The 27,139-nt window shown below is 40.1% G+C and overlaps 1 long non-coding RNA gene and 1 pseudogene across 5 annotated transcripts in view; both read left to right on the forward strand.

Annotated features, from left to right (window-relative positions):
• The window catches only part of LOC309846291 (spermatogenesis-associated protein 31D1-like), a 911,407-nt pseudogene that overhangs the window by 402,669 nt on the left and 481,599 nt on the right, over positions 1-27,139 (forward strand). The window lies entirely within an intron of this gene.
• Positions 1-27,139, forward strand: part of LOC309846387 — a 99,919-nt gene that overhangs the window by 52,195 nt on the left and 20,585 nt on the right. The window contains exon 4 of one of the 4 annotated variants that reach the window (XR_014301882.1): positions 16,783-16,813. The exons of 1 other annotated variant lie outside the window; for it this stretch is intronic. This is a non-coding gene — a long non-coding RNA (uncharacterized lncRNA). Of the gene's footprint in view, positions 1-4,443; positions 4,480-16,782; positions 16,814-27,139 lie in introns of those variants that run through there. 2 more of the 4 variants (XR_014301883.1, XR_014301884.1) reach the window with 2 other exon arrangements.

Raw genomic sequence — 27,139 nt, forward strand, 5'->3', positions numbered from 1 at the left:
GAAAATTGGAATGTATTTACTTGCCAGTTATTAAAATCATTATTAATAAAAATAAAGGGAGAGTATTTTAATATGGTTCATCATTTATGTTATGTTGTTATATACTATAAATACTCAACAGAAAGCTAGTATAATGTAAACATGAGTGCTGGTCTTACTCCCAAGGGGCAGGATGTTACAAACAGGAATCCACACTTCAGAGGTGATCATCTAACAGTATATAACAAAGGCCACATTTCAGAAGTAAGTATTAAAGACATGGTTTTTATCCTTATGTCCTTATTTGTTAACTAGCATAATGGATATTAGAAATAATTGCTTTTTGGAGAAACTGGCAACTTCTAGTCAGCATACTGTCTATTAGAAATGGACTCCCATTGGTGAAATGAATGCTAATTAAGATGCAGGGACTGGCTGAAGTATTTAGGAGTCCCTGAAAAGACAGAGTTAGGGCTTCTTCAAGTTTACAGAGCAGGTTGTATGAGCTTAGTGTCAGCTTGCTAAGGGAGGTTTATTTACAAAGGACCCAAACCACTTTGCTGACATGCATTTGTTCAATACTTGTGTGCATGTATGGCAGTGTTTTGACTGAGATTTGGTTTGAGAATGAGGAGGAGGAAGTGCCTGTCACCTTCCTTTAGCATTTTGGCTGCTGCCATCTTTCAGAAACTAAGAACTTTTCATATCTAAGAGCTGTTCATGACCAACTTGCTAAAGTCAGTATTCTTTTCTTTTTTTAAAATTTTATTTATTTGACAGAGAGAGAGAGCCGAAGCAGAGGGAGTGGAAGGCAGAGGGAGAGGGAGAAGCAGAGGGAGCCCGGTATGGGGCTGGATCCCAGGAGCCTGGGATAATGACCTAAGCCAAAGGCAGATGCTTAATGAACTGAGCCACATAGGTGCCCCGGAAGTCAGTTCTCAATAATTTGTTAAAACTTTATTTATTATGCGTTTTTTATTTTGGTCAGTATTCTTTCACCAGTGTATTTGTATCTGCAGGGAAAAAAGTGTTCAGGCATTGGAGCTGGGGGCCATGACTGACATCCATTTTTGGCAATTCCCTGGGTGACAATAGCTATCATTTCCCAATTTGGTTTCCTGATGCACTTCTGCCTACTTAGGCCTATCCCATTACTCTCCATCTGTGGGGATATGAAGATTAACCTTGCTTAGTGTTATGTTGGAGATTTGAATTGGAGATAAATTTCCTTTAGGGAAAAGACTACCAATCAATGTCAACCCTTTATTTATTCAACACCCACTGTATGCACAGTATTGTTGTAAGTCCTTGGAGAATTATCAAAATTTGTATGTATTATAGACCATGATCTCCAGAACTCATGATCTACAGGGGCAAAGAAGATAAGGGTGTTATTTTATTTCAGTATCTGAAAATAACCTTCAGTGACAGCTGTCTATAGATTCACTGCTCAGGGCTCTAATTTGTGGTGGACCCATGTCCTTCAACATTTCACTGATTTTCTTTCATTCCTTTCTCCCTCCTTCTTTTCTTTTTTCTGTCTGTCTTTTCCTTTTTTCCTTCATTTTACCGTTTCTTCCTCTCTCTGTTGCTTGCTCCTTTTCTTCCCCACACCTTCCTTTCCTTCCCTCCTTCTTCCCCACTTCCTTCTTCTTCTTCTTCTTCTTCTTCTTTTGTGTGTGTGTGTGTGTGTGTGCCTGAATAGTTTGAACAGTTCCCTCCAAGATAGTAAAGCTTTTACTCTGTTTTGTTCTCCTTGTCTTCCTATTCTGAAATTTAAGTGGCTTCATTTAAAAACAAGTGCTCTCTCCTTTCCCAGAATGTGACAATAGGATGCCAGATGTGAGTATTTCCTTTTGAAGGCCATGGTACGGGCAACTGGCCCTCTGCTGTCACTGAACCTTGGTAAATTTCCTAATAGTCTAGATTCATCTGAACTCTCCTACTCATGGAAGTGTTTTTCTTCATCTTGCTACTTGAAGAGGTTTGAATCTTTGTTCTGCCACATTTTGTCTCTGGCACTGGGCAATGTGTATATATTTTCTCAACTTCAATTTCTATATCCACAAAGTAGAACACAACATATTTACAAAATAATACACAGAGCATCCTCTCCAACTTTGGTTATGATCATAAATTCTTACCTTAATTCTTGGTTTCTGATTCTACTGGAGCTTGGACCTTGCTTTTCACTGCACTAGTTGAACTTGCTTGTGTTTGTCCATCAGGTATCAGACCCAGGTGTGTTTCCCAACTTCAGCACACCTGTTTCCATCAGAGCACCTCAGCTCCCTTCCTATATCCACATTCAGGTACATCCACACACACAGTACCACACACACACACAGACCCTTTGAATATGATATAGTGTCCTTCCTCATCTCTTATTATAGTCTTTGGCTTAAAATCTAATTGATCTGATATAAGGATTGCCACTCCTGCTTTCTTCTGATGTCCGTTAGCAGGGTAAATTCTTTTCCACCCCCTCACTTTAAATCTGGAGGTGTCTTTGGGCTTAAAATGAGTTTCTTGGAGGCAACATACAGATGGGTTTTTTTTTTTTTTATCCATTCTGATACCCTGTGTCTTTTGATTGGGGCATTTAGCCCATTAACAGTCAGGGTAACTATTGAGAGATATGAATTTAGTGCCATTGTATTGCCTGTAAGGTGACTGTTACTGCATATTGTCTCTGTTCCTTTCTGATCTACCACTTGTAGGCTCTCTCTTTGCTTAGAGGACCCCTTTCAATATTTCCTGTAGAGCTGGTTTGGTGTTTGCAAATTCTTTCAGTTTTTGTTTGTCCTGGAAGCTTTTAATCTCTCCTTCTATTTTCAATGATAGCCTAGCTGGACATAGTATTCTTGGCTGCATGTTTTTCTTGTTTAGTGCTCTGACTATATCATGCCAGCTCTTTCTGGCTTGCCCAGTCTCTGTGGATAAGTCAGCTTCCAATCTAATATTTTTACCATTGTATGTTACAGACTTCTTTTCCCGGGCTGCTTTCAGGATTTTCTCTTTGTCACTAAGACTTGTAAATTTTACTATTAGGTGACGGGGTGTGGGCCTATTCTTATTGATTTTGAGGGGCATTCTCTGAACCTCCTGAATTTTGATGCTCATTCCCTTTGCCATATTGGGGAAATTCTCCCCAATAATTCTCTCCAGTATACCTTCTGCTCCCCTCTCTCTTTCTTCTTCTTCTGGAATCCCAATTATTCTAATGATGTTTCATCTTATGGTGTCACTTATCTCTCGAATTCTCCCCTCGTGGTCCAGTAGCTGTTTGTCCCTCTTTTGCTCAGCTTCTTTATTCTCTGTCATTTGGTCTTCTATATCACCAATTCTTTCTTCTGCCTCATTTATCCTAGCAGTGAGAGCCTCCATTTTTTATTGCACCTCATTAATAGCTTTTTTCATTTCAACTTGGTTAGATTTTAGTTCTTTTATTTCTCCAGAAAGGGCTTGTATATCGCCCGAGACAGTTTGTCTAATATCTTCCATGCCTTTTTCGAGCCTGGCTAGAACCTTGAGAATTGTCATTCTCAACTCTAGATCTGACATATTACCAATGTCTGTATTGATTAGGTCCCTAGCCTTCAGTACTGCCTCTTGTTCTCTTTTTTGTGGTGAATTTTTCTGCCTTGTCATTTTGTCCAGTTAAGAGTATATGAAGGAGCAAGTAAAATACTAAAAGGGTGGAAAATATGCTTTAACCAAATCAGAAGAGATCCCAAATCGTGAGGTGGGAGAAAGGGGATAAAAAGAGGTTCAAAAAGGAAGAAAGAAAGAAAGAAAGAAAGAAAGAAAGAAAGAAAGAAAGAAGAAAGAAAGAAAACGAATTAAGAAAAAGAAAACGAATAAAGAAAAATATAAAAAGGAAAAAATATATATATTAGATAAACTAGTTAAAAAACGTTAAAAAGGGGCGCCTGGGTGGCTCAGTGGGTTAAAGCCTCTGCCTTCGGCTCAGGTCATGATCCCAGGGTCCTGGGATCGAGCCCCGCATCGGGTTCTCTGCTCAGCAGGGAGCCTGCTTCCTCCTCTCCCTCTGCCTGCCTCTCTTCCTACTTGTGATCTCTGTCTGTCAAATAAATAAATAAAAATCTTTAAAAAAAAAAAAACGTTAAAAAAGGGTAAAAGTTAAAAAAAAATTTACCAGAAGGTGAGAAAAAAACCAAAAAATGAAAAAGAAAAAAATTAAATTAACTGCAAGACTAAAAAAAATCACAGGGAAAAAGCCATGAGTTCTGTGCTTTGCTTTCCCCTCCTCTGGAATTCTGCTGCTCTCCTTGGTATTGAAACCGCACACCTTGGTAGGTGAACTTGGTCTTGGCTGGGTTTCTTGTTGATCTTCTGGGGGAGGGGCCTGGTGTAGTGATTCTCAAGTGTCTTTGCCCCTGGCGGAATTGCACCGCCCTTACCAAAGGCCCGGCTGAGTAATCTGCTCGGGTTTGCTTTCAGAAGCTTTTGTTCCCTCAGCGCTTTCCATAGAGTTCTGGAGGATGGTAATACAAATGGTGGCCTCCTGGTCTCCAGCTTGGAGGAGCCGAGAGCCCACTACTCAGTGCGCCCCCAGAGAACAGCACCCAGTTACTCCCGTCTGCCTGACCTCCGGCCACGCTCCGAGCTCACCAAGCCTGCGACCGGATCAAGGTAACCCCGAGCTGTGATCTTACTGTCGGCTCTGTCTCTGTAGCTGGTTTCCCATTCCAATACCCACAAGCTCTGCGACACTCAGACACCCCTGATCCTTCTGTGACCCTGCGGGACCCGAGGCCATGCTGACCCTGCGTGGGCTTTGCCCCGGTTTAGCCTCTGGAGCGATATCCCTCAGTGGAACAGACTTTTAAAAGTCCTGATTTTGGGGACACCTGGGTGGCTCAGTTGGTTGGACAACTGCCTTCGGCTCAAGTCACGATCCCGGAGTCCCGGAATCGAATCCCGCATCGGGCTCCCAGCTCCATGGGGAGTCTGCTTCTCCCTCTGACCTTCTCCTCGCTCATGCTCTCTCTCACTGTCTCTCCCTCTCAAATAAATAAATAAAATCTTTAAAAAAAAAAAAAAGTCCTGATTTTGTGCTCTGTTGCTCCGCCGCTTGCTGGGAGCCGGCCCCTCCCCCCGGGGTCTATCTTCCCGTTGCTTTGGATTCACTTCTCTGCCAGTCCTACTTTTCAGAAAGTGGTTGTTTTTCTGTTTCCAGAATTGCTGTTCTTCTTCTCTTTGATCTGCCAATGGATTTGCAGGTGTTTGCAATCTTTAGATAAGCTATCTAGCTGATCTCCTGCTAGCTGATGTAGTCTGAGCCTGCTACTTCTCCGCCATCTTGACTCCTCCCCCCCCCACACACACAGTGTTGGAGTGCACACAGAGGTTCCTGGCCCTTCCCTTAAACTACACCTGCATACTTGGCAGCCTTGTATGCTAGGAGGATTCATTTTAATTAGGAATATTAATAATTTTCCTTTATTTTTTCTCAATAATTATAAATTTATATAATTCCTTTCCCAGGATATATTTGAGCTCCAGATTGCTATCTACCTATGTGAAAAGATTTGAAATCTTAGTCATCAAGGTGCTTAAGAGTTTAGGGCCTGGAGTCAGAAAGACTGGCTTCAAATCCTGGCTTTGCTATTTGGTAGCTGTGTGAATTTTGGCAAGTGTTTTAACAGTTTTAGGCCTTTGTTCCATCCCCACCTATTTATCTAAAGATGGCAGGTTCATGCAGTGGAAGGAATGTTGTCTGTTGCAGCAGAGACAGTTTCAAATCTTGTTTTTACCGTTTATGGAATGAAAAACTTTGAGAAAAATCTCTCCTCTTCTGTTTCTCATGCATAAGAGAGTGATGTACAGTAAAGGACTGTAGGAACGATGAAATGAGGTTGTCTCTTTTTCAGGGCATCTTGGAGATGATCAGCTGTTTCAGGATGAAACTGAAAATCTCCTTCCCAGTCACCAGCTGCTGGAAACTTACTGCAGTGGATGATGAATGCAAAACAACATACCTTTATGAGAAAGGTATGGAGACAGAAGTTGCTGCTGATGCTCTAGTGAAGAATGGAAAGTATGGTCCAGTTCAGCAAACAAGGTTTCCACATGAAGTAGGCTGTCTTGACCATAACTATGTCTGCTCGTCACTGAGTAGAGAAATTCCTGTTATAGACACAGGAGAACTGGAGAAAGGAAGCACAAATTTGTTCAAGCTTTCACTGTAAACACCAGTATGACTGTTCTCAACTTGGTTGTTGTTTAAAAAAAAATAAGATTTCTATCCCTGAACTGACTAATACTGATATACTGCTCTTTGTCACTGCAGCCCCAATAGAACTAGCAGAATTGCAAATTTTCAAAAATTCTCTAAAGAAAATGATGCCCACTGGTGTGTTATAAGGAAGCCCCTGCACAAAGAAGGTAAGAAACCCAGGGCTAAATTATTCAAGGTTCAGTGTTTTATTACTCCACTTGTCCTGCAATGCAAACATCAGTGAATTGCTCTGAAGAAATGGTATACCAAGAAAAATAAGGGGTTGCAGAATTTGATACATTTTTGGACAAGAGAATGAAGGAGGCCAAATTTTGAGAGCAATTATATCTAAGTCTGAGTCCAGCCAAAAATAGGATTTTCTAAGAGTAACATACACAAAAAATAAGATCAGACATTTAAAAAAGGTTAAATGAGATAAAGATATATGAATATATTTAACTACAAAGACTTTGCAAATGTTATGTCAAGCCCCAGTAAAGGTGCCCTCACCTAAGGGTACTTTTTGGTGTTCAAATAGGTCAAAGAAGGAAAGATGTATGGAATCTCTTTCTTTAGCTATTTTTCATAGTACTCCTGGCTTTCCTGGCTTTTCTCACTTTCAATAGTTCTCATGCTCTCTTTCATGTATTGCTCCTGGGACTCTCTTCTTTCTCTCCTTTTTGTCTTCTACAGCAGCTGCCCAGCCCAAAACACTAAATAACAATAACAAAATCACCTATCTTTCAGTATCTCAACTTTTGCCAGAGTTCTTGTCTGTAATTTCCAGCTTTTGACAACTCTTCTTTGAGGTTCTCTTGTGAGAGGCATCCCTCACAGAGCTTTGCTCATTGTCATAAATTGTGGGGGAGCACAGCATGCCTGAAAGCCCACTCACTTGGTCCTGAAGACAAGCCAGTAGGGTAGCTGGTTGGATATGAGTACTTTGATGAAACAACCATGGATGGAGAAAGCTGTGGGGGCACCTGTGTGGTTCAGTCACTAGGCATCTGCCTTTGGCTCAGGTCATGATGCCAGGGTCCTGGGACTGAGCCCCACATTGGGCTCTCTTCTCAGCAGGGAGCTTGCTTCTCCCTCTCCTACTACCCCTGCTTGTGATCCCTCTCTTACTGTGTCTCTATCTGTCAAATAAATAAAATCTTAAAAAAAAAAGAAAGAAAGAAAGAAAGAGAAACTATGTTTCTATTCAGGATAAGCTCCCAACTAGTCCCCAAAGAAGATGCCATTAGTGCCACACAGCTTTCAGTTCTTAAGAGAATATCCCGGCACAGAAATCTGGAACATTGGTGACTCAGAAGGCATTCCCTTCTAACTGTGAATAAAGGGTGTGAAGAACGGATTTTATATGCAAGACTAAAGTGGTAGTAAGAAATTCGCCCCAAACTTAAAAACTGCCAAACACAGAGACTATTTGAAGAGCAACACTGGGAGTGAGTTTGTATTGGAAGTATAACCTGTCAATTCAGAATATCAGAATGTTGTAGCTGGATACTCTAGATTGGGTTCCAAGCTCAGTTAGAAGGCAAGCCCACAGTCTAACTGACAGAAGTTGCCTGGTGGGCACAAAAACAGACACATAGATCAATGGAACAGAAGAGAGAGCCCAGAAATAGACCCTCAACTCTATGGTCAACTAATCTTTGACAAAGCAGGAAAGAATGTCTAATGGAAAAAAGATAGCCTCTTCAACAAATGGTGTTGGGAAAATTGGACAGCCACATACAGAAAAATGAAATTGGACCATTTCCTTCCACCACACATGAAAAGAGACTCAAAGTGGATGAAGGACCTCAATGTGAGAGAGGAATCCATCAAAATTCTTGAGGAGAACAGAAGCAGCAACCTCTTTGACCTCAGCTGCAGCAACTTGTCCCTAGAAACATCGCCAAAGGCAAGGGAAGCAAGGGCAAAAATGAACTATTGGGACTTCAAGATCAAAAGCTTTTGCACAGCAAAGGAAACAGTTAACAAAACCAAAAGACAACTGACAGAATGGGAGAAGATATTTGCAAGTGATGTATCAGATAAAGGGCTAGTATCCAAAATCTATAAAGAGCTTAGCAAACTCAACACGCAAAGAACAAATAATCCAATCAAGAAATGGGCAGAGGAGGGGCGCCTGGGTGGCTCAGTGGGTTAAGCCACTGCCTTCGGCTCAGGTCATGATCTCGGGGTCCTGGGTTCGAGTCCCGTATCGGGCTCTCTGCTCAGCAGGGAGCCTCCTTCCTCCTCTCTCTCTCTCTGCCTGCCTCTCTGCCTACTTGTGATCTCTCTCTGTCAAATAAATGAATAAAATCTTTAAAAAAAAAAAAAAAGAAATGGGCAGAGGACATGAACAGACATTTCTGCAAAAAAGACATCCAGATGGCCAACAGACATGTGAAAAAGTGTTCCACATCACTGGGCATCAGGGAAATACAAATCATAACCACAATGAGATACCACCTTACACCAATCAGAATGGCTAAGATTAACAAGTCAGAAAATGCCAGATTTTGACGAGGATGTGGAGAAAGGGGAACCCTCCTACACTGTTGGTAGGAATGCAAGCTGGTGCAACCACTCTGGAAAACAGCATGGAGGTTCCTCAAAAAGTTGAAAATAGAGCTACCTTATGACCCAGCAATTGCACTACTGGGTATTTACCCTAAAGATACAAATGTAGTGATCCTAAGGGGCATGTGTGCCCAAATGTTTATAGCAGCAATGTCCACAATAGCCAAACTATGGAAAGAACCTTGATGTCCATCAACAGATGAACGGATAAAGAAGATGTGGTATATATATATATATGCAACGGAATACTATGTAGCCATCAAAAGAAATGAAATCTTGCCATGTGCGACGACATGGCTGGAACTAGAGGGTATTATGCTTAACAAAATAAGTCAATCGGAGAAAGACAACTGTCATATGCTCTCCCTGATATGAGGAAGTGGAGATGCAATGTGGGAGGTTTGGGGGGTAGGAAAAGAATAAATAAAACAAGATGGAATTGAGAGGGAGACAAACCATAAGAGACTCTTAACGTCACAAAACAAACTGAGGGTGGCCAGAGATAGGGTTGTAGGGAGAGGGTTGGTGGTGTTATGGACATTGGGAAGGCTATGTGCTATGGTGAGCACTGTGAAGTGTGTAAACCTGGCGATTTACAGACCTGTACCCCTGGGGCTAATAATACATTATATGTTTATAAAAATAAACTTATTTTTTAAAAAAAAGAAGTTGTCTGGTGGGGACTGTGGCATCAGGAAAGGGCAGACATGTCAAGGGGGAATTGCAGCTCTACTCCTGGTGATTGTTATCTTCATGCACATGGTAGTCAGAGTCTTCAGTTTATTGAGAGAAACAGCATTTTAATGCAAAATCCTTTGGAATATTTGCAACTAATTAAACAGATAAAACATTATGTGTGCCAAGTGGTTTCTATAATTGTCAATCTAGTTAGATGGATTTTTTTTTATGGAAACTAAGTCTCAGCAATGGGAAGAGATTGCTTCATAGTTATGTTGTCTAGACAATTATTCTAGATATGCCTGATGGTAAGTCCCTAGTCTGAAGTTCATTTGTTAAGAATAAATCCACAGCCAGTCAACCTCTAAAAATATACTCATAGAACTTAAGTGTGGTAGATCAAATAATTGATGTAATTTTTCACTCCCTTTTAAATACTATTGTATACTCACACCATTACCATGGCTTTGGTTGGCAGAGTATATTTAATCACCCTTGACTTTGAGCTTGATCTTGTGGCCTGATTTGGCTCATGGAATGTTAGTAGACATGACTCAAGTAGAGGCTTCAACACATGAATTTTAGGAGGACTCAATTCAGCCTTTAACACAGAGTCTACCATTTGACGGGTGACCACTTCTTGTCCAAACCCAAACACAATGAGAGTGCTAAAATGACAAACTGCACCAGGTGCTGGGACAACCCATGTAAACTGGGACTGGATATATGGTGGGGCTGCTGTGGTGGGGAGTATTCAGCTTTCTTCTGTGGGGGTCAAGTCTGTTCAAGCAGTTCTGACTGCTGTTACAAAAGCTTGTTTCAGCTCTCACGTGGACTAAGGAAGCCGTTAGTTGACCAAGATGAAGGAGATTTAATTAACCTCTTTTGATACCATCCCCCACAAGCCACCTTGCCTGCTTTCTCACTTCTGCCTGTTGATCCCCTATCACCTGTCCTTAAAAATTTGTTTTGCACAGGGGCACCTGGGTAGCTAGGTCGACTAAGCATCTGACTCTTGATTTGGAATCAGGGCATGATTTCAGGGCCTTGGGCTCAAGCCCCCATCAGGCTCCACACTCAGCATAAAGTCTGCTTGAAAGTCTGACCCTCCCCCAACTCGTGCTGTCTCTCTCAAAAACTCAATGAATAAAATATTTAAAAATTATTTTATGCATCGATTCCTGGTTCCTTGTACAACCTTTGTTTTTATGCTGCACAAGCCTTAAAGTCAGGCTTATAGGAGCACTTTGCATTCACCATGAATGCATTATTGAGCCTCATCAATTCTGTTAAAGATTTCCCATAGAGACTAATATTCCCCTCACTTACCCCAGTGGTGAACACAGTGTAATAAAAACACCTTAACCTATTCTCTTTTCTCCTTTCTCTCTAGTTTTACCTCTCACACTTTGACACCTTTCTAAATTATGTGCCCAACAAGTGAACTGGTCCATTAGGTGCCATGCTCCTTGAGAACTTAGTCAGTCTTTCTTTCTTCCCTGCAGAGAGCCCACAGGACCAGCCAGCCTTCTCTCTATGGGGGAAGCAGGGACATGGAAGAGAAAGGCAGTTATTAATGGGTGGTATCGTGACTCAAGGAGAATGCCACCAGAACACTTGTCAGTGTATTAATGAGCATATAGCAATGTTAAGAAGGTAATGAATATTGGGTGGAAACCTAAAGCTAGAACATTAGGATTATCTAGGCAACTTTCCTGGTACTCACTGGTGTGACCTTCCCTTGCCCAGCGTGGGTACACTTGTGTGATGCCTTGTGTAGCCCACCTGCTCACACTGTTGGATTGTCAGAAACAACTAAAGACTGCTTCTGTCTTTTTCAGTAACAGTGGTCCCCACACTGGGCTGCAATTTAGAATGACATAGAAATCTTTTAAAAACCCTGAAGCTCACACAGCACCCCTGACCAATTAAATCAGAATATCAGAGGTAAAAACCCAAGGGTCAGCAGTTTGTATAAGCCTGCTGGATACCCCATTGTGCATCCAGGTTGGATAACTAGCTCTCTAGATCCTGGCTATTCAAAGTGTGGTCAATGGGTCAACAGCAGGGGTATAGCTCAGTGGTCAAGCATTTGACAGCAATGGCATCCCCTGGGAGAAATGCAGAAACTCAAGCCCCATCCCAGACCCATGGAATCAGAATCTGTGTTTTAACAAGATCACCAGGTGATTCCTAGATATATTAATGTCTGATTAATATGGTGTCTGTTTAACACAGTGCTAGATGAGCTGTTTTCACCTTTGGCCACACATTAGTAACATGAGGGCAGCTTTAAAATGCTCCTGCTCTCATGGCACAGTAATGCAATTCAGTTACTAGCATGGAGGTGAGGATCAGCCACCAAGATCTTTTTCAGAACCCTACAGGTGATTGAAATTGAGAACCACTGCTCTAGGCTCTGATACTTATCTCTGTTTGAAACAAATTTTCCCAACACTCATATGCCAAAGGCTTGATTGATCTGTGAGAGAGTGTCTCTCACTGCCACAGCACAGGCTAGGAGTGATGCCTCCTCAGAGGAGTCATAGAATAGTTGCAATGCGAACTGCTCTACTCCTTTGGTGCTGGCTCATTGGTAGGGTCACTGTGGCTGGTGGACCTTGAAGACCTTGAAGTGCATTCTAAGAGGGTCAGAATGAATGTCCTGATATTTTATTAGGAACCATGAGGAAAAGTTCTGCCTGAAAGAGATCCAGACCTATATCCTCCTTCCCCTCCTATAGTTAGCTTGGGATGAGCTGGACTAAGCTGTATTTGTGAGCAGATACCCCAAGTTGTGAAGGCTTAAGACAGCTGAAAATGACTTAAGGACCCTGTCACCTTTGTTAGTGCTGTTAAATTTTCTCAGTCACACTCTGCAAATATTACTTTTGTCATTTAACATTATATTATAACAATGCAAGTGCTATAGGTTGATTGTGTTTCCCCCTAAAAGATACATTGACGTCTTAACACATGGTACCTCAGACAGCAACCTTATTTGGAAATAGGGTCTTTATATAGGTAATCAAGTCATTATGATTGGCCCTAATTCAATACAACTGACATTCTTATAAAGAGGGAAAGTTTGATTGTTAAAATGTCTGTACTGCCCAGAGCAATCTATACTTCCACTGCCATCCTGATCAAAATTCCACTGGCATTTTTCAAAGCGCCAGAACAAACAATCCTAAAATTTGTATGGAACCAGAAGAGACCCTGAATTGCTAAGGAAATGTTGGAAAAGAATAACAAAGCTGGGAGTATCACATTACCTGATTTCAAGCTTTGTTACAAAGCTGTGATCACCAAGACAGCATGGCACTCGCACAAAAACAGACATATAGACCAGTGGAACAGAGTAGAGAGCCCAGGTATGGACCCTCAACTCTCTGGTCAAATAATCTACATATTTGACATAGGCAGTAACCTCTTCAACATTGGCCACAGCAGCTTCTTTCAAGACCTGTCCAAAAGCAATAGAAACAAAAGTGTAAATGAACTTTTGGGACTTCATCAAGATCAAAAAGCTTCTGCACAGTGAAGGAAACAGTCAACAAACAAAGAGGCAACCACAGAATGGGAGAAGATATTCGCAAATGACACTACAGACAAAGGGCTGATATCCAAGATCTATAAAGAACTTCCCAAATTCAACAGCCAAAGAACAGATGATTATGTCAAAAAATGGGTAGAAGACATGAAGACACTCCCCAAAGAAGACTCACAAATGGCTAACAGACACGTGAAAAAATGTTCATTATCATTAGCCATCAGGAAAATTCAAATCAAAACCACATTGAGAAACTACCTCACACTAGTTAGAATGGCCAAAATAAATAGGACAGAAAACAACAAGTGTTAGAGAGGATGTGGAGAAAGGGGAACCCTCTAACACTGTTGGTGGGAATGCAAGTTGGTGCTGCTACTTTGGAAAACAGTGTGAAGATTCCTCAAGAAATTAAAAATAGAGCTACCCTATGATCCTGCAATTGCACTACTGGGTATTTACCCAAATATACAGATGCAGTGAAAACAAGGGCAATTTGTAACCCAATGTTCATAGCATCAATGACCACATCACCAAACTGTGGAAAGAGCCAAGATGCCCTTCAACAGAAGAATGGATAAAAAAGATCTGGTTCATACAAACAATGGAATATTATGCCTCCATCAGAAAGGATGAATGCCCAACTTTTGTATCAACATCAACAGGACTGGAGGAGATTATGCTGAGTAAGATAAATCAAGCAGAGGAAGCCAATTATCATATGGTTTCACTTACTTGTGGAGCATGAGGAATAATATGGAGAGCATTAGAAGACGGAAAGGAAAAGTGAACTGGGGTCAATTGGAGGGGAGGTGAAGCATGAGAGACTGTGAACTCTGAGAAACAAACTGAGGTTTTGGAGTGGAGAAGAGAGGGGGGATCGTGAGCCTTGTGATGAGCATTAAGGAGGGCACATATTGCATGGAGCACTGGGTGTGGTGCATAAACAATGAATCCTGGAACACTGAACAAACAGAATTGGGGAAAAAAGGGGGGGGCAGGGGAGTTTGGACACAGTGTGCACAGAGGGAAGACCACGTGAAGGTACATAAGGAGAAAATAACCATATGACTGTACGGAGATAGCTATAAGAAAGAAACACCAAGAACCACCAGAAAACACTATAAGCTAGAAGATATAAGGAAGGATCATCTCCTAGAGCCATCAAAGAGACCATGGCCCTGTAGATAACTGGATTTTGGATTTTAAGCTCTAAGTACCATGAGATGTCATTTTCCATTGTTTTAAGCCACTTAGTTTTTGGTACTTTGTTACAGCAACCTGGGAAACTAATACTACAAAAAGTAGGGTTAAAAATGAATTAAAATGATATTGTCCAAAATGAACTTAAAGGGGGGAAAAAAAGCTGGAAGAGGAAATCCTAAAACCAATTAGCTCTTTTGAAAGATTCTTTTTGCTGATAAATGTGAGTACACAGATGTTTAAAATACAAAGCTGAAGAGCTCTTTGCTAAAAGATGTCATATTTTCCAGAATGCAATGAATAGAACTTAACTTAGAGCCATTTGAGAAAATGTTTTCCCCTTGAAATCATTAAAACATACATTGTTGCTCTTTATGTTAGTTTTATGATGCATGCCAGGATTCCAAATTAAATACTGTTTAGATGCTTATGCACCAAGAATTCTTTCTCAAGGAGACATAATTCTGGATAGAAGAATATCTTTTTTTTCAATCTTTTCTTTAAATTTATTTTTTATTTTCATCATAACAGTATTCATCATTTTTGCACCACACCCAGTGCTCCGTGCAATCCGTGCCCTCTATAATACCCACCACCTGGTACCCCGACCTCCCACCCCCCGCCCCTTCACAACCCTCAAATTGTTTTTCAGAGTCCATAGTCTCTCATGGTTGACCTCCCCTTCCAATTTCCTCCAACTCCCTTCTCTTATCTCCCCATGTCCTCCATGTTATTTGTTATGCTCCAAAAATCAGTGAAACCATATGATAATTGACTCTCTGCTTGACTTATTTCACTAAGCATAATCTCTTCGAGTCCCGTCCATGTTGCTACAAAAGTTGGGTATTCATCCTTTCTGATGGAGGCATAATACTCCATAGTGTATATGGACCACATCTTCCTTATCCATTCGTCCATTGAAGGGCATCTTGGTTCTTTCCACAGTTTGGCGACCATGGCCATTGCTGCTATAAACAATGGGGTACAGATGGCCCTTCTTTTCACATCTGTATCTTTGGGGTAAAAACCCAGTAGTGCAATGGCACGGTCATAGGGAAGTTCTATTTTTAATTTTTTGAGGAATATCCACACTGATCTCCAAAGAGGCTGCACCAACTTGAATATCTTTTTATACCGAGGCAGTGAGTCCTTAGTCAATGGTCAAAATGTGCTTTACAGTAGGATTTTATCACAATATAAAAATATTTTGACAGGCAAAAGACTATGAATACAGAAAGACCTCTGTGATCTATAAACCCTAACAGCAAGCCCATTTGCCAAGAAATTTTTTTTTTTAATTCTTTTAAACTTCTATATTAAGAAAGGTATTATCTCTTGCCTGGAAAATAATTTTGTTTTGTTTTGTTTTGTTTTGTTTTTGTTTTTGTTTTTGTTTTTTATTTATTTTCAGCATAACAGTATTCATTATTTTTGCACCACACCCAGTGCTCCATGCAATCCGTGCCCTCTCTAATACCCACCACCGGGTTCCCTCAACCTCCCACCCCCTGCTGCTTTAAACCCCTCATATTGGTTTTCAGAGTCCACTGTCTCTCATGGTTCACCTCCCCTTCCAATTTCCCCCAACTCCCTTCTCCCCTTGTCCTCCATGCTATTTGTTATGCTCCACAAATCAGTGAAACCATATGATAATTGACTCTCTCTGCTTGACTTATTTCACTCAGCATAATCTCTTCCAGTCCTGTCCATGTTGCTACAAAAGTTGGGTATTCATCCTTTCTGATAGAGGCATAATACTCCATAGTGTATATGGACCACATCTTCCTTGTCCATTCATCCATTGAAGGGCATCTTGGTTCTTTTCACAGTTTGGCGACCATGGCCATTGCTGCTATAAACATTGGGGTACAGATGGCCCTTTTTTTTTCACTACATCTGTATCTTTGGGGTAAATATGCAGTAGTGCAATTGCAGGGTCATAGGGAAGTTCTATTTTTAATTTCTTGAGGAATATCACCACTGTTCTCCAAAGAGGCTGCACCAACTTGCATTCCCACCAACAGTGTAAGAGTGTTCCCCTTTCTCCACATCCCCTCCAACACATGTTGTTTCCTGTCTTGATAATTTTGGCCATTCTAACTGGTGTAAGGTGATATCTCAATGTGGTTTTAATTTGAATCTCCCTGATGGCTAGTGATGATGAACATTTTTTCATGTGTCTGACAGCCATTTGTATGTCTTGATTGGAGAAGTGTCTGTTCATATCTTCTGCCCATTTTTTGATATGATTGTCTGTTTTATGTGTGTTGAGTTTGAGGAGTTCTTTATAGATCCTGGATATCAACCTTTTGTCTGTACTGTCATTTGCAAATATCTTCACCCATTCAATGAGTTGCCTCTTTGTTTTCTCGACTGTTTCCTTTGAAAAAGTTTGCAGCTTTCCTGTTGAGATCAGGAACACAACAAGGATGCCCACTCTCACCACTCTTGTTCAACATAGTATTAGAAGTCCTAGCAACAGCAATCAGACAACAAAGAGAAATAAAATGTATCCAAATTGGCAATGAAGAAGTCAAACTCTCTCTCTTCACAGATAACATGATTCTTTATATGGAAAACCCAAAAGACTCCACCCCCAAACTACTAGAACTCATACAGCAATTCAGTAATGTGGCAGGATACAAAGTCAATGTATAGAAATCAGTGGCTTTCTTATACACTAACAATGAAAATACAGAAAGGGAAATTAGAGAATCAATTCCATTTACTATAGCACCAAGAACCATAAGACACCTGGGAATAAACCTAACCAAAGAGGTAAAGGATCTGTACTCAAGGAACTACAGAACACTCATGAAAGAAATTGAAGAAGACACAAAAAGATGGAAGACCATTCCATGCTCTTGGATCGGAAGAATAAACATTGTTAAAATGTCTAGACTGCCTAGGGCAATCTAGACTTTTAATGCTATTCCGATCAAAATTCCACCAGTATTCTTCAAAGAGCTGGAGCAAATAATCCTAAAATTTGTATGGAATCAGATGAGACCCTGAATTGCTAAGGAAATGTTGAAAAACAAAAATAAAACTGGGGGCATCACGTTACCTGATTTCAAGCTTTACTACAAAGCTGTGATCACCAAGACAGCATGGTACTGGCATAAAAACAGACACATAGACCAGTGAAACAGAGTACAGTGCCCAGATATGGACCCTGAACTCTATGGTCAAATAATCTTTGACAAAACAGGAAAAAATATACAGTGGAAAAAAGACAGTCTCTTCAATAACTGGTGCTGGGAAAACTGGACAGCTATATTTAGAAGAATGAAACTCGACCATTCTCTTACACTGTACACAAAGAGAAACTCAAAATGGATAAAAGACCTCAGTGTGAGACAGGAATCCATCAGAATCCTAGAGGAGAACGTAGGCAGTAATCTCTTCGATATCAGCCACAGCAACTTCTTTCAAGATATGTCTCCAAAGGCAAAGGAAACCAAAGCGAATATAAACTTTTGGGACTTCATCAAAATCAAAAGTTTCTGCACAGCAAAGAAAATAGTCAAGAAAACAAAGAGGCAACCCATTTGCCAAGAAATTAGACACTGTCTTTTAAAACAGGTTCATGTCTTTTGTTTCATTCTTTGCTCCTATGGCCATAGGCCTGTCAGCAGTAAATCCAAGGGACCTGAAAACGTTTTCATATTTCCCCTCCCAGTAGCCCTAGATGAAATTACACATGCTAACCTTGCTGAGCTTTTTCATCAGCTCCTGAAGTTTCTACAAAAGCATGTTGCTGACCAAGAAACTGGGTCAGACAATTGTTCTGCAATAAAGATTATCTTTTGAAGTGTCTCAGCAGCTGCTTACCTTGAACAGGAGTCCTGTGGATCATGCTCTTCAGAAATTGAGCCTCAGGCCTCAGATATTATTTCTCCTACTTTAATAACAATAAAAAATTGCCCTTTTTCCCCACCTGCCTTTGGGCTTTCTGATTGATGAATCTATTCACTTAAACAGAGAATTTTAAAAATTTCTTTAAAAAATACAACCACTTTCTGAAATATATTTGCATAGCTTGAAACTCTATGAAGCGAGTACATAAGAAATACTGCCATTGCCACAGGACACCCACCACTGACTTGGGCATAATCTCTAAGAGGCAGTTTGATTGTGATTTGAACAAGACTTGAGCTTTCAAAAATCAGAGCTATTTCCCAAGCCTTGGGATTTCCCACCCACCCCCAATGGTGGCATTTTCTCCCTTAATTCCCTAGTCAGGAAAGAAATAAGTTGTGGTTTTATTTTTATATCAACTGACACCATTAGCATATTCTTAGTGAAATTTGTATAGTTCATCAGATCAGATACCCTTTAACGGGGACAAGAATTATGAATCAATGAAAGAAGCTGTCACCGGCTATGTTGCCTTGATATTAATAGCATGAACAGTCAATGTTGGAAGTATCTGGGGCGCATTTGCCATTAAATCCATCTTGTCTTTCAAGAATGAGATAGAGGAGGGAGACTGGGAAGAAGAGTCCCCAGGTCAAGCAGTTTCACTCAGGTCATGCAACCAGATTTATAAGACATCATCATAGATTGTCTACAGTAAATTGTCTGAGAGCATTTTTGTGCTGGGAGGTTTTTATGTTTTTAAATAGTTGAAAAAAATCCAAAGAAGAATATTCTTGTGTGAAACGTGAAAATTATATAAAATCCAGATTTCAGTGTTTATAAATAAAGCTTTATTAGAATACCGCCATGACTATTCCTTCATTTAATGTCTAGGCATGGTTTCCCACTATGATGTCAGAGTTGAGTAATTGTGATGTATGACCTAGAAAGCCTACGATATTTACTCTTTGTCCCTTTGTAGGAAAAAAGCTCACTAACTCCCTGTATATTCAAATACATGCATTTATATATATCCACATATATGTATATCTGTAAACATGAATATCTATTTATCATCTACCTATGGATCTACCTACCATTTATCTACCATTAAATTTTCCTTATATACAAAAACAAACCCTTCCTGGCAGATTTTCTGTCTTCTAATCTAAGTAGTACAAACCCTGAAGCATAGTAACTGTACAGCTCTACCCTCATTCCATTTTCATTGCTAAAAACAACACTGGTCAGATACACAAAGAAATGTTTTATTCTACTGTGTGCTTACTTTGATAAAACTCAAAGTGGTTGATATCTACTCTGGCTGTCAGGGCTGTATTTTCACCCAGAATTTGGCCATAAAATTATCTGGTATCCCTACAATAGCAACTTCAAAGGTGATATAAAAATGCTAGTAGTAAATATTCTAAAGCCTTAAATGCCCATCTGGGGATTTTGCAGAATTCATCTCCTATCATCTTGGTTAAAAAGGGACTTAAATTCAGGCTTTCAACGGGGGATTATTTAACTGTGTTTTAAATGAATATTCAAGGAAGAGCTTAAAGACCATTACTTCCAATGGGAGCATTTTAATCCTAGAATTGAAGACCCTTTCATTTAATTTTTATAAAGTGAGCAATGGGAACTTGGAGGTAGCCAGCTCAACTCAATTTGGTAAATGTGTCTCAGATAGTGTGAAATAATAAAGACCGTATCAGTCTTTGTCCCTGCTTTCTGTCATGGAGCTTCAAAAACTCCTGATGGGAGTCCCTTTCGTTATTACTAAACAGCCTCTTTCCAGCTCACCTGAGTTTATGCTAAGAAGGTGACTCAAGGGGAGCCCCTGGATCTTTCAAGGGTGGTGCTGGCCCCACTTGTAAGACTAAGCACTTGGTGATGGGGTTGACATTTTTAGCTGTACACCTTGAGGGAGAGAAGGGGGACTGGAGATTGAATTCAGATGTCAGACCATTGATTTTATCAGTCATGTCCACTTAGTAAAACCTCAATAAAAACTCAAACACTAAAGTTCAGAAGACTTCCATGGTGGTGATCATATTAATTAATATACTAGGAGAGTGGTACCCACCGCCCCCCATCCCAAGTCCATAGGGATGGAAGCTCTGTACTCTTCTTTGCCAGACCTGGCCTGCTCATCTTCACCATTTGGCTGTTCTTTAGTTTTGTCCTTATAACAAAATGCTAATTTTTAGTGTAGTGCATTCTGTGAGTCTGTAGTTCCCGAGTGAATGATCAAACCTGAAGGGTGTTATGAGAGTGCTTTAATTTGTAGCCCGATGGGAAGTAGTGTGGGTATGTTGTAGACAGGTGAGACTTTTGACTGGCACCTGAAATTGGGTCAGTCTTATGGGACTGAGCCCTTAACCTGTGGGTTCTGTGTGAACTCCAAGGAGTTAGTGTCAGAATTTAATTAAGTTGTAGGACCTCCACTGGGTGTCACAGAATTGTTGTGGGAATGTGTGTGGCTACTGTGGGCCAGGTTCAATGCTAGGTGCTGAGGATGGACAGACGGTTAAGACAGTTCTTATTCTCAAAGTGCTCACATCCTGGCTGTGTAACGTTTTAGCATTCTCAGAATGTGATCTTAGCATTAGAGAGTAAACCTCCTCTCTTAGGAAGGGAAAGGGAAGAGTGAAATGTGAGTAGAAAGCAAAAGCCCCTTGGTGTTTGCATGTATGAATGAATAAACACATTGTAATAAGAAGCTGGAGCTCTATTCCTGTGACCATCTGTAGTTTTACATGTGGCGGTTATCACTATCTGTGACTGAGGTTGTGTTCTTGGAATCCTTCAGGGCTTGTATTTTTGGTGTGTTCTTCTATGAGGGATTTGTAGTGGGTGAAATTATTTGATGCCATAAAAAGGGGAAAAACTTCTCCCAAAGTGAGTAGATCCAGAAGCTTTCCCTGGTCAAGGTATTCCCTAGGGATCTGTGAGCGTGTGCAGGCTGTTGGTAAAAAGCAGTGTACTTCCTAATGAGAAGGAGAAACTTTGGCCTGGAAATCAGAGTGCAATGGGTTATAATCTTGACTGGGATCTGAGAGCGAAGAGATATCTGGAGACTCTTATCTGGAGAAAGGCAATGCCATTAAGTCAGTTTCTAGCACAGGATGGGTAGGGTTGAAGGATGGAGGAAGGGGAGTCAGGAAGGGGGAAGATGTTGGCTAGAGAACAAGACCACAGCAACGACAAAGCTGGGGGAAAGCCTGCCAAAGGAATTATATCATACAAGTCTAGTTATTTTAAGCAGAAAAGAATTTAATCCCAAGACTTAGATGCTTACAGAAGTGTGGTTGGGCTAAAGGAAGTGGGCTCCCTACCAGGCCCTTAGTAATGACTTTCAACACAATGTTGCAGAAATAGCACTGCTCTGTTGCCATTAGAGAGCCAGGAACTAAAAACACCACTGGCCCCAGTGCTGGCTTCTAGGCATGAGAGAGCTTTAATCTTGCAGACAAAATGGACACTGCCTTACCCAGTCCTCTCTCTACCCTCCCCGCTCTGAATTCAGTGAAACTGACTGGAGAACTTCAGTCACATCTGTAACCCAGAGGCAACAGCATCTGGGAAATGTGATTCATATCTTCTTAATTTCTGCAGTATAGATGGAAATCAGGGCAGATATTGAATGCAATAACCAATTGGCCACGGCTTCCATGAGATGGCAAAGGGTATTCGGACATTAGGACTTCTTAGATGTACTATCATAAGCCTATACTGGAGAAACTTGGGCGTTTTCACATTTTCACATTCTTTGTCATTTTAGACAGTTACTGTGAGTATGCAAAAAATGGTATTTCAACATATATCTCAGGTCAGAGTTTACAAGGGGTAGTGTGGTTTTCAGGTGGGGGACCCTGCATGCTGGTTTGTGGCAGCAGAAATGATCTCATGTAGGGCAGGGGAGAGGTGAAAAGAATTGGGGACCAGGATCATAATGATCCTTTTCCACCTAGAAGCTCTGCTTCCATAGCAGATAGATTTATACTGGGTTTTTTTTTTTAAGATTTATTTATTTATCTATTTAAGATTTTATTTATTTATTTGACAGACAGAGATCACAAGTAGGCAGAGAGGCAGGAAGAAAGAGAGGAAGGGAAACAGGCTCCCTGCTGAGCAGAGAGCCCAACACAGGGCTCAGTCCCAGGACCTGGGATCATGACCTGAGCCAAAGGCAGAGGCTTTAACCAACTGAGACACCCAGGTGCCCCTATACTGTTTTGATAAAGAGGCCACTTTCTCACGCTCACATGTTATAGATGTGACTTATGTGCAGTGGATCAAAGTTCTACCATGTGAGCACATCTTTGGAGAATGTTAAAGAACTCTAGACATACATGTTTAACACAATAATTAACTAAATGGCATATTTAAGCATGGGCATCTTGTTCATTCTTTGATCATCTTTATGATATTTAATTTTCACTCATTTAATAGACATTTGTGGAGCACCTACAATGTGCTGAGCACAAGGGAAAACTAAGACAAAATGTTAACTAATGGTTAATGTTAATCAAGTCCATAGATATTAACTAATAATCCCAGATCAGTGACTGACCTCAAATCACTCACAGTTTAGTGAGAGACAGGACAATAAATATGCTAAAACAATGTAGTGTAAGACAATGTAGTGTTACTGATCAGGGATTATTAGTTAACATTTATGGAGAACTTTTAATGATTCAGGTGCCATGCTAAGTTCTTTAACTTAACATTGTCATTTAACCTTACAATAACCTTTGAGTTTGGTCCTATTAATAACCATCTTCTAGACAAAGAAACTGAGGTACAGAAGTCAGTAACTTGCTTTAAGTTGACTCAGCTGTTAAGTAGTAAGGGATAGTTCAAACCCTGTCGTATGACTGCAGAATGAGTTCTTGACAGCTTGTTGGGCTGTAGACACTGATGAGAATGCTAGCCCATGCTTTTCTTTGAGTTTGGGTGAGCCCATTCAGAAACTTGACCCAGAAAGAGGAAATATAAATTGATATTTGAGGTTGAGTTGGTGGAACTGGACAGGAAACAAGTAGGGAATCATTTGTGGAGCAGAATAATCAGTATAGATGCATGCCCACAAAGGGCAGAGGGAGAGGCATGTTTTAAGACTCGCAAATAGTTCTACATGGTACAAAGTGCAGGGGCTGTGTGAAGGACTGGGGAGAGGAAGGCTTTGTGATTCGTGGTAAGGATTTTTAACTAAAATCAGAAGACATGCAAAAATTTTAAGTAGATGAGAGAAAAGATCCTTTAGAAGGGAGTCTTGTAATATATGCAGGGCTCTGATCTTAGGACAAGGACACGCAAAACAAAAGTAAAATCATTACCTGTTCTTTTTTGACAAGGATTCAATATGGTGAATTTTAATTGAACTGAATGTTAATACAAAACACTCTGATTTTAAAAACTCATTAAAGAACTCAATCTCCCATTGACTGCTTTCTAGCACTCAATCAAAAATTAACTGAGGTCCAGGAAAATCTGAGAAGAGTGATATAATAAGCATGCCTTTCCAGTATCCAAATTCTACCTATCCCTATATCCAATTAAATTAGTCTGGCTGTTATGATTTCTCTTTCTTATGTAGAAATTGAGGTTCACTGATCTGAGATAGGCTGTATTCCATACCCATTCTCAAAATCTGTTGTGCCCAAGTCTGGTAGTGGGCTGGCCTCTATGTTCTAAGATCTGTAGATTGAGAAATAACCTCCTGCAGATCATTATGATTCCAGATGGCTGTTAAGGAAGTTTTAGAAGTAAACAGCCCATTGTTGTCCCCATTCCACTTCTTCAGATGAGCCAAATAAAGCACATGAAATCTGAGATTTAAACAAAGGAGGAGGAGGGCCCTTTAAAAGGTAGTTCTATGTAGGAATTAAGCATGTAACCTCTGGATTCAGCAGTACATGAATTCAAATACTGACCTCAGTACTTAGCAGCTATGTAATATACTTAATTTCCCTCTAAGCCTCAGTTTCTTTATTTGTATGGGGTAAAAATAGTATCTCTTTCACAATGTATGGGAAAGTAAAGGGATAACCACATGTTATGTATCCACATGAATGTAATCATGTGATACATGATATCATATGATAATCACACATATGTACATATGTATCACACATAATCATGTGATACAATGATAACCACATGAATGTAATCATAGTCCCAACCACAAAGTAATTACTCAGTGATACATTTGTTTATTGGTGGTGTTGTGGACAAAAAAGGAAATGGCATAAACTGGCCAAATTTCTGTTCTTTTATAGTCTAACACAGGAAGGATTTTAAGCAGACAAGATAATCTCAGTATCCTGGCATTCTCTTCTCTAGAACAAATGTGGACAGTGGGGGATATCCCTGTAGCCATTTCTTGACTAGTTTTATCCAATTTCACTGTCCGTTCAACAGATTCATTGCAATCCATATAAAATCTCCAATGGCATTTTCACAAAAATGGGAAAAACAATCCTAAAATATATATGGAATGACACAAGGCTCTGAATAGCCAAAGCAATATTGAGCAAGAACAAAGTTAGGGGATTAACACTTCCTAATCTCAAACTATATTGCAAAGCTGTAGTAATCAAAGCAGTATGGCACTGGCATAAGGACAGACACATATATCAATGGAACATTATAGCCCAGAAATAAACCCAAGCATATGTAGTTAATTCATCTATGACAAGGGATCCAAGAACACACAATGAGAAAGGATCATGTAAGTGATGTTGGGAAAAGAGGATATCCACATGCTAAAGAATGAAAACAGAAAATTATCTTATACCACACACAAAAATCAAGTTAGAATGGAATAGAGTTAAACATAAGACCGGAAGCATAAAATGCCTAGAATAAAACACAGGGAACAAATCTTCAACCCTTATCTAACTAAACACCAGAGAAATTCACATTAGACACGCAATGACATATTACCTCATACCTGTTTAGATATTTATGATGAAAAAGATAAGAGATAACAAGTGCCGGTAAAAATATGGAGAAAAGGGAACCCTGGAACACCATTGTTGGAAATGTAAACTGGTACAGCTACTATGGAAAACAGAACTAAGTAATATAACTACCATGTGATCCAGCAATGCCACTTCTGGGTACATATCCAGAGGAAACAAAATCATTATCTTAAAGAGATAAATGTACTCCTGTGCATTTATCTGCATATATACTGTGCATAAACTCGTGTGCATATATTGCAGCATTATTCATGGTAGCCAAGATATGGAAACAAGTGTCAGTCACTGGATGAAAGGAGGTACACACACACACATGCACACATACACACACACACATTCAGTAGCATTAGTCAACTTTAAAAAGGAAAGAAGTCCTGCCATCTGTGACAACATGGATGAATCTATGGGGTATTTTGCTAAGTGAACTAAGCCAGAAAGATAAAAACAAATAATGCATGCTATCATTTATATGTAGAATTTAAAAAAAAAAAAGCAAAAGCAAACTCACAGAAAAAAAAATTATAGAATGGTGGTTGTCAGGTTGTCTGGTCTGGAGGCTAGGGAAATGGGGGGAGGCTGTTAGAGGGATACAAACATTCAGTTAAAAGATGAATAAGCTCCTAGGATCTAACACATCGCATGGTGACTCTAGTTGATAATACGTTACTGTATAACTGAAATTTGCTAAGAAGGTACATAGCAACTATTCTCATCACATGAAAATAAAAAAGTTCACTCTGGGGGTGCCTGGGTGGCTCAGTGGGTTAAGCCGCTGCCTTCGGCTCAGGTCATGATCCCAGGGTCCTGGGATCGAGCCCCGCATCGGGCTCTCTGCTCAGCAGGGAGCCTGTTTCCTCCTCTCTCTCTCTGCCTGCCTCTCTGCCTGCCTGTGATCTCTCTCTGTCAAATAAATAAATAAAATCTTTAAAAAAAAAAAAAGGTCACTCTGTGAGCTGATTAACTTGACTGTAATCATTTCACAAGGAAAATTTATATCAAACCAGCATGTTGCACACCTTAAGTATATACATTTTTTATCAATTGCTCTTCAATAAATGTGGGGAAAAAAAGTAACCAGAGTTAAAGAAAAATAAGTTATTTCAATACTTGCAGGAAACAACAACAACAACAACAACAAAAGAAACAAACAACCAAAGAAATACAAAGACAAATGGGTAGTGGAGTCTCATCACAACCTCTGAGAGGGAGTGGCCGCCTGCAGCAGTTCCTTCCATCCTCTAAGAAAAGGTGTGGTTTTTATTTAATGTCAGGCAGTGTCCTCTTCTCTCCCCTTCTCCGCCAGCTCCCCATGCATCCCCATCAAAACACAGCTCCCCATTAATGCACTGGAAATGATGCTCATTTTATTGGTTCATTTATTCCTAAAGCCCCTGAAAGAAGTTGGCACCTAATTAATGGACCATCTTCCTTAACTCGATTAAATCATATTAGATTAAATACTAAAGATTAAATCATATTAGAATTTTTTTAAATGCCAAGCTGGGGTGTGCTGATCTGAATAAAATTATTTTTGCCTTATCGAATAGGTACCATAGAAACTAAATAAAACATACTCAATATCTAAACCTACACATTTATGAATAACTTTTACTTCCTTTATGAAGGTGAGATGATCATTAATAATATTTCTAGAACTCCTTCCTCCCCACCAGCACCACCACAAACACAGAGGCTCGTATCTGCCCTTCTTTCTTTATCTCTGGGATAAGATGGTTAAAATGAAAACTTTAGGAACTCTAGACTCACCCATGAAGAACACGGAGGAAGATATGTCAAGGAAATAAGCCAGCACATAAGTGGGCAGTAAGCTGAGGTCAGAGTTAACAGATTTATCAGCAAAAGCCAAGGTAAGAAGAGTCAGCCTTCTACAAGCACATTCAATTATTTCGGTTTGCCCTCTTGGTGCTCTCCGCACCAAGTATTGTTCAGCAAGTATAAAGACCAGTGATATGGTAGATGCGCTGGGGATTTCAAAGACATGTATTTGCTTCTTTGAAGATTTTACAAACTGATGTTCTGTGCCTTCACACTCTATTA

The sequence above is a fragment of the Mustela nivalis genome (genome assembly GCF_964662115.1).
Source record: "Mustela nivalis genome assembly, chromosome: 13".
In the NCBI taxonomy this organism is placed as follows: Eukaryota; Metazoa; Chordata; class Mammalia; order Carnivora; family Mustelidae; genus Mustela; species Mustela nivalis.